The 8,033-nt window shown below is 37.9% G+C and overlaps 1 pseudogene; it reads left to right on the forward strand.

The window, feature by feature from the left end:
- Positions 1–1,154: 1,154 nt before the first annotated feature.
- On the forward strand, positions 1,155–1,254 carry LOC119874392 (annotated as a pseudogene).
- Positions 1,255–8,033: the final 6,779 nt, after the last annotated feature.

Below are 8,033 nucleotides of genomic sequence, written 5' to 3' on the forward strand. Positions count from 1 at the left end.
TGAATAAAATCTGAAAGGAAAATGAACAAATCTGTAATTGTAGTTGAGGACTTAAACATCTCCCTCTCAGTCTGATATGACTATTAGACAGAAAATCAACAAGAGCTGAACAACATTAGCCAACAGTATCTAATACACTATTTTTTTGAACATCCACCTCAAAAATCAGAACACACATTTGTTTTTCAAATGTCCATGAGATATTTACCCAGATATATCATATCCTGGGCCATAACACAAATCTCAACAAATTTAGAACTTAAATAATAAAATGTATGTTCTTAAAATTTAATTAAAAATTAATAACAAAGATAGCAAGAGAATACCTTACACACTAGGAAATTTAACAACACACTTTTTAAAATTCATGAGCCAAAGAAGTCTTAAAGTAATGAAATAATACATAGAACTGAATGAAAATGAAAATATTACATATAAAAATAAGTGGGATGTAGCTAAAGTGGTGCTGAGAGGTAAATTTGTAACACTAAATATTTATATCATAAAAGAGGATATATCTCAAATTAAACATCTTACCTCAAGAAATTGGAAATGGAAGAGCAAGATAAATTCAAAGCAAAGAGAATAAAATAAATATAAAAGCAGAAATCAATAAAATGTAAACAGAAAAACAATAGAGAAAATCAATTAAACAAAAACATTTCTTTGAAAAATCAGTACAATTGATAAGCCTCTAGCTAGTGTGACAGAAATGAGAGAAGATGCAAATTACCAATACCAGCAAGGAAGTGGAAAATATCACCAGAGACCTGACAGCCTTGAAAAGAATAAGGAAATGCCATGAACACCTTTTTACTTAGAAATTTGACAACTCAGAAGAAGAGACTAATTCCTCAAAAACCATAAACTAAACTTACCTAATATGAAACTGTAATTTGAATAGTCTTGTAACCATTAAAGAAATTGAATTTTTAATTAAAAGTCCCCTGAAAAAGAAATACTTAGGCCCAGCTGCTTTTCAGTGGAGAATTCTATCAAATTACTTAAGGAGGAATTAATGACTTTAATTAATTAAATAAAAGAGAAGAACAATATTTCACCTAAGAGTATATAGATTTCATATAAACAAATGAAAAGTTATTCCACATCATTAGCCATTAGGGAAATACAAATTTAAATTACAATGAGATTTCTTGCCTTAGCAGCATATATAGTAAAATTGGAATGATACAGAGATTATCATGGCCTCTGCACAAGGATGATACACAAATTTGTGAAATGTTCTATATTTTGCTTTCCTTTTATAATGCTTACAGATGGAAAAATTGAGGATCAAATAGGCAAAGTGATTTACCCAATTGAGGGCCATTCCAGCTTCAAACCCTTAATTTCTCATAAACAAGCAAAAAATCAAAATCCAAACTGAACCAAAAAAAAAAAAAAATGAGGTATCAATAAGCACCTATCAGAATAGCTATACTTAAAAATAGTGACAACACTAAACACTGGTGAGGATATCATAAAACTGGATCATTCATACATTAGTGGTGGGAATGTATAATGGTACTGTCACTTTGGAAACATTTTTCAGTTTCTTTAAAAACTAACCATGAAACTAATATATAGCCCTGCAATTGCACTCTAAGGCCATTTATTCCACAGAAATGAAAAGTTATACAATAACTTGTACATGGATTTTCACTTAGCACTTTATTTGTAATAGCAAAAAACTTGATCAGCTATGATGTTCTTCAACTGGGGAAGCTTTAACAAATTGTGGTACACCTATGACATGAAATACCATTCAGCAATAGAAATTAAACTGTTAACACAAGCAAAAGCTTGGACCAATCTGTAGGAAATTACGCTGCGTGGAAAAGCAATCCCAAATGGATCATAGCATATAACCTTTTATTTATATAGCATTTTTGAAATGATATGATATGAAAAATAGAGGAAAGATTAGTGATTCTGAAGGCACCAACTAAGATTGGTGGTATTGGGAGAAGGTATAAGTGTGGGAGGGAAGTGAATGTGGTTATAAATAGGCAACACAGGGGATTTGTATTGTGTTCAGTTATCTTGGTGGTGGATACATGAACCTGCACAGGTGATAAAATCGGATAGAACTAAACCCACGTACATGCACACACATATTAGTGCAAGTAAAACTGGAGAAATCTGAGTGATACTGGTGAATTGCGTCAATGTTGATATCTTGATTATGGTATTCTACTACAGTTTCTGCATGTGTTACCATCGAGGGAAAACATTTTAAAGTGTACTTGACACCTCTCTTATAAGATTATTTCTTGCAACTGTACATGTGAATCTAAAATCATATCAAAATTTAAATCATAGTTTTTTTCAAATGTACACTGAAATTAAAACCATAGTTAAAACCATAGTTAAAATATGACTACATGAAAATGAAGTAACAGGAAACATCTATTGCTTAAGGCGTGAAATTCTGCACTATATTTTATTTTATTTTTATTGGAGTTCAATTTGCCAACATATAACATATACCCAGTGCTCATCCCATCAAGTGCCCCCCTCAGTGCCCGTCACCCAGTCACGCCCACCCCCCGCCCACCTCCCTTTCCACCACCCCCTTGTTCTTTTCCCAGAGTTAGGAGTCTCTCATGTTCTGTCTCCCTTTCTGATATTCCCCACTCATTTTTTCTCCTTTCCCTTTTATTCCTTTTCACTATTTTTTATATTCCCCAAATGAATGAGACCATAAAATGTTTGTCCTTCTCTGATTGACTTATTTCACTCAGCATATAACCTCCAGGTCCATCCACGTCAAAGCAAATGGTAGGTATTTGTCGTTTCTAATGGCTGAGTAATATTCCATTGTATACATAGACCACATCTTCTTTATCCATTCATCTTTAGATGGACACCAAGGCTCCTTCCACAGTTAGGCTATTGTGGACATTGCTGCTATAAAATCGGGGTGCAGGTGTCCCGGCGTTTCACTGCATCTGAATCTTTGGGGTAAATCCCCAGAAGCACAATTGCTGGGTCGTAGGGCAGGTCTATTTTTAACTCTTTGAGGAACCTCCACACAGTTTTCCAGACTGGCTGCACCAGTTCACATTCCCACCAACAGTGTAAGAGGGTTCCCCTTTCACACATCCTCTCCAACATTTGTGGTTTCCTGCCTTGTTAATGTTCCCCATTCCCACAGGTGTGAGGTGGTATCTCATTGTGGTTTTGATTTGTATTTCCCTGATGGCAAGGGATGCAGAGCATTTTCTCATGTGCTTATTGGCCATGTCTATGTCTTCCTCTGTGAGATTTCTGTTCATGTCTTTTGCCCATTTCATGATTGGATTGTTTGTTTCTTTGCTGTTGAGTTTAAGAAGTTCTTGATAGATCTTGGAAACTAGCCCTTTATCTGATACATCATTTGCAAATATCTTCTCCGATTCTGTAGGTTGTCTTTTGGTTTTGTTGACGGTTTCTTTTGCTGTGCAGAAGCTTCGTATCTTGATGAAGTTCCAATAGTTCATTTTGCTTTTGTTTCTCTTGCCTTCATGGATGTATCTTGCAAGAAGTTACTGTGACCAAGTTCATAAAAGGTGTTGCCTGTGTTCTCTTCTAGGATTTTGATGGAATCTTGTCTCACATTTAGACCTTTCATCCATTTTGAGTTTATCTTTGTGTATGGTGTAAGAGAATAGTCTAGTTTCATTCTTCTGCATGTGGATGTCCAATTTTCCCAGCACCATTTATTGAAGAGATGTCTTTCTTCCAGTGGATAGTCTTTCCTCCTTTATTGAATATTAGTTGACCATAAAGTTGAGGGTCCACTTCTGGGTTCTCTATTCTGTTCCATTGATCTATGTGTCTGTTTTTGTGCCAGTACCACACTGTCTTGATGACCACAGCTTTGTAGTTGTAGTACAACCTGAAATCTGGCATTGTGATGCCCCCAGCTATGGTTTTCTTTTTTAAAATTCCCCTGGCTATTCGGGTCTTTTCTGATTCCACACAAATCTTAAGATAATTTGTTCCAACTCTCTGAAGAAAGTCCATGGTATTTTGATAGGGATTGCATTAAATGTGTAAATTGCCCTGGGTAACATTGACATTTTCACAATATTAATTCTGCCAATCCATGAGCATAGAATATTTTTCCATCTCTTTGTGTCTTCCTCAATTTCTTTCAGAAGTGTTCTGTAGTTTTTAGGGTATAGATCCCTTACCTCTTTGGTTAGGTTTATTCTTAGGTATCTTATGCTTTTGGGTACAATTGTAAATGGGATTGACTCCTTAATTTCTCTTTCTTCAGTCTCATTGTTAGTGTATAGAAATGCCACTGACTTCTGGGCATTGATTTTGTATCCTGCCACACTGCCAAATTGCTGTATGAGTTCTAGCAAACTTGGGATGGAGTCCTTTGGGTTTTCTATGTAGAGTATCATCTTATCTGCGAAGAGGGAGAGTTTGACTTCCTCCTTGCCAATTTGAATGCCTTTTATTTCTTTTTATTGCCTGATTGCTGAGGCTAGGACTTCTAGTATTATGTTGAATAGCAGTGGTGAGAGTGGACATCCCTGTCTTGTTCCTGATCTTAGGGGAAAGGCTCCCAGTGCTTCCCCATTGAGAATGATATTTGCTGTGGGCTTTTCGTAGATGGCTTTTAAGATGCTGAGGAATGTTCCCTCTATCCCTACACTCTGAAGAGTTTTGATCAGGAATGGATGCTGTATTTTGTCAAATGCTTTCTCTGCATCTAATGAGAGGATCATATGGTTCTTGGTTTTTTTCTCTGGCTGATATGATCAGTCACATTGATTGCTTTACAAGTGTTGAACCAAGCTTGTGTCCCGGGGATAAATCCCACTTGGTCATGGTGAATAATCTTCTTAATGTATTGTTGAATCCTATTGGCTAGTATCTTGTTGACAATTTTTGCATCCATGTTCATCAAGGATATTGGTCTATAATTCTTTTTGGTGGGGTCTGTCTGGTTTTGGAATTAAGGTGATGCTGGCCTCATAAAACGAGTTTGGAAGTACTCCATCTCTTTCTATCTTTCCAAACAGCTTTTGTAGAATAGGTATGGTTTCTTCTTTAAAGGTTTGATAGAAATCCCCTGGGAAGCCATCTGGCCCTGGACTCTTGTGTCTTGGGAGGTTTTTGATGACTGCTTCAATTTCCTCCCTGGTTATTGGCCTGTTCAGGTTTTCTATTTCTTCCAGTTCCAGTTTTGGTAGTTTGTGGCTTTCCAGAAATATGTCCATTTCTTCTAGATTTCCTAATTTATTGGCGTATAGCTGCTCATAATATGTTTTTAAAATCGTTTTATTTCTTTGGTGTTGGTGGTGATCTCTCCTTTCTCATTCATGATTTTATTAATTTGAGTCTTCTCTCTCTTCTTTTTAATAAGGCTGGCTAATGGTTTATCTATCTTATTAATTCTTTCAAAGAGCCAACTCCTGGTTTTGTTGTTCTGTTCCACAGTTCTTCTGGTCTCTATTTTATTGAGTGCTGCTCGAATCTTTATTAACTCTCTTCTTCTGCTGGGTGTAGGATCTATTTCCTGTTTTTTTCTCCAGCTCCTTTGGGTGCAAGGTTAGCTTTTGTATTTGATTTCTTTCCAGTTTTTGGATGGATGCCTGTATTGCAAAGTATTTCCCCCTCAGGACTGCTTTTGCTGCATCCCAAAGATTTTGAAGGGTTGTATCTTCATTCTCATTAGTTTCCATGAATCTTTTTAATTCTTCCTTAATTTCCTGGTTGACCCTTTCATCTTTTAGCAGGATGGTCCTTAACCTCCACATGTTTGAAATCCTTCCAAACTTCTTCTTGTGATTTAGTTCTAATTTTAAAGCATTATGGTCTGAAAATACACAGGGGACGATCCCAGGTATTGGTTAAGACCTGATTTGTGACCCAATAGGTGGTCTATTCTGGAGAAAGTTCCATGTGCACTTGAGAAGAATGTGTATTCAGTTGTTTGGATGTGAAGTTCTGTAAATATCTGTGAAATCCATCTGGTCCAGTGTATCATTTAAAGCTCTTGTTTCTTTGGAGATGCTGTGCTTAGAATATTTGTCAATTGTAGAAAGCACTACATTCAAGTCACCAAGTATAAGTGTATTATTATCTAAGTATGTCTTAACTTTGGTTATTAATTGATTGATAGACTTGGCAGCTCCCACATTTGGGGCATAAATATTGCTGATTGTTAGGTCCTCTTGTTGGATAGATCCTTTAAGTATGATATAGTGTCCCTCTTCATCTCTCACTACAGTCTTCGGGATAAACTTTAGTTTATCTGATATAAGGATGGCTACCCCTGCTTTCTTTAGAGGACCATTTGAATGGTACATGGTTCTCCAACCTTTTATTTTCAGGCTGTAGGTGTCCTTATGTCTAAAATGAGTCTCTTGTAGACAGCAAATAGATAGGTCTTGCTTTTTTATCCAGTCTGAAACCCTGCACCTTTTGATGGGGTCATTAAGCCCATTCACGTTCATAGTTACTATTGAAAGATATGAATTTAGTGTCAATATGATACCTACTCAGTCCCTGTTTTTGTGGATTGTTCCCTTGGACTTCCTCTATTACAGAATCCCCCTTAGTATTTCTTGCAGAGCTGGCTTCGTGGTCACATATTCTTTCCATTTCTGCCTATCTTGGAAGCTCTTTATCTCTCCTTCTATTCTGAATGAGAGCCTTGCTGGATAAAGTATTCTTGGCTGCATGTTCTTCTCATTTAGGACCCTGAATATATCCTGCCAGCCCTTTCTGGCCTGCCAGGTCTCTGGGGAGAGGTCTGTTGTTCATCTAATATTTCTCCCCATAAAAGTTAGAGATTTCTTGTCTCTTGCTGCTTTAAGGATCTTCTCTTTATCTTTGGAATTTGCAAGTTTCACTATTAAATGTTGAGGTGTTCAGCTGTTTAATAAAAAAAAATCAATAAGATCAATAAGATTTTAGGGGAGATCTCTCTATTTCCTGGACCTTAATGCCTGTTTCCCTTCCCAGATTAGGAAAGTTTTCAGCTATGATTTGTTCAAATACATATTCTGGACCTCTGTCCCTTTGGGTGCCCTCGGGAACCTCAATTAAACAGATTTTTCCTTCTGAGGCTTTTATTTCCCTTAGCCTATCCTCATGATCTTTTAATTGTTTGTCTCTTTTTTCCTCAGTTTCCCTTTTTGCCATCAACTTGTCTTCTATGTCACTCACTCGTTCTTCTACCTTGTTCACCCTCGTCGTTAGGACCTCCAGTTTGGATTGCATCTCATTTAATTGATTTTTAATTTCTGCCTGATCAGATCTAAATTCTGCAGTCATGAAGTCTCTTGAATCCTTTATGTTTTTTTCTAGAGCCACCAGAAGCTTTATAATAGTGCTTCTGAATTGGCTTTCTGACATTGTAGTCCAAATTTTGTAACTCTGTGGGAGAGAAGACTTTCTGATTCTTTCTTTTGAGGTCAGTGTTTCCTTGTTGTCATCTTGTTCAGTGCAGAGTGGCCAAAAATAAGTTGTACTGGGAAAAGGAGAAAAAGAGAGAAGAGAAAAAAAGAAAAGAAAAAAAAAGAGAAAAGAAAAAAAAAGGGGGGGGCAAACAAAACAAAAAACAAGGGGGAGTATCTTCTGATTCTATATACTGTAAATCCCTCGACTTCCCCTGGAACTTTCCAGTGCTCTTTGGTCAATAACTTGCTCTTCCCCTGTCCTAGCTGGTCTTCTGGGGGAGGGGCCTGCTGTGCTGATTCTCAGGTGTGAGCACCTAGGGGAGCTGCTCAGCCCCCTGCCTGGTGCAGGGCTCAGTGAAAGTTGTTTATCCTGTTTATCGGGTGAGGCCACTGTGAGGCTCAGTGGGGGTTGTTTATCCTGTGAGGCCCCAGGAGGAACAGCAGCACTGGCAGCGGCCAGCTCTGGAGCCCTGGAGTCAGCTCCCGCAGGAACTCCGGAGCTCTCCGTCTGCAGGGCCTGGAGGCTCCGGCGCGGGGCCGCTGATCTGCTCAGCCTGCGGTGCCAGGAGGCGGGAGCGTCCTTGCTGTCCTGGGCCCTCCCGGCCTCTGTCTGCCCCCGGGGGAGCG

This window comes from Canis lupus, chromosome 12 (genome assembly GCF_011100685.1).
Source record: "Canis lupus familiaris isolate Mischka breed German Shepherd chromosome 12, alternate assembly UU_Cfam_GSD_1.0, whole genome shotgun sequence".
NCBI lineage: Eukaryota > Metazoa > Chordata > Mammalia > Carnivora > Canidae > Canis > Canis lupus.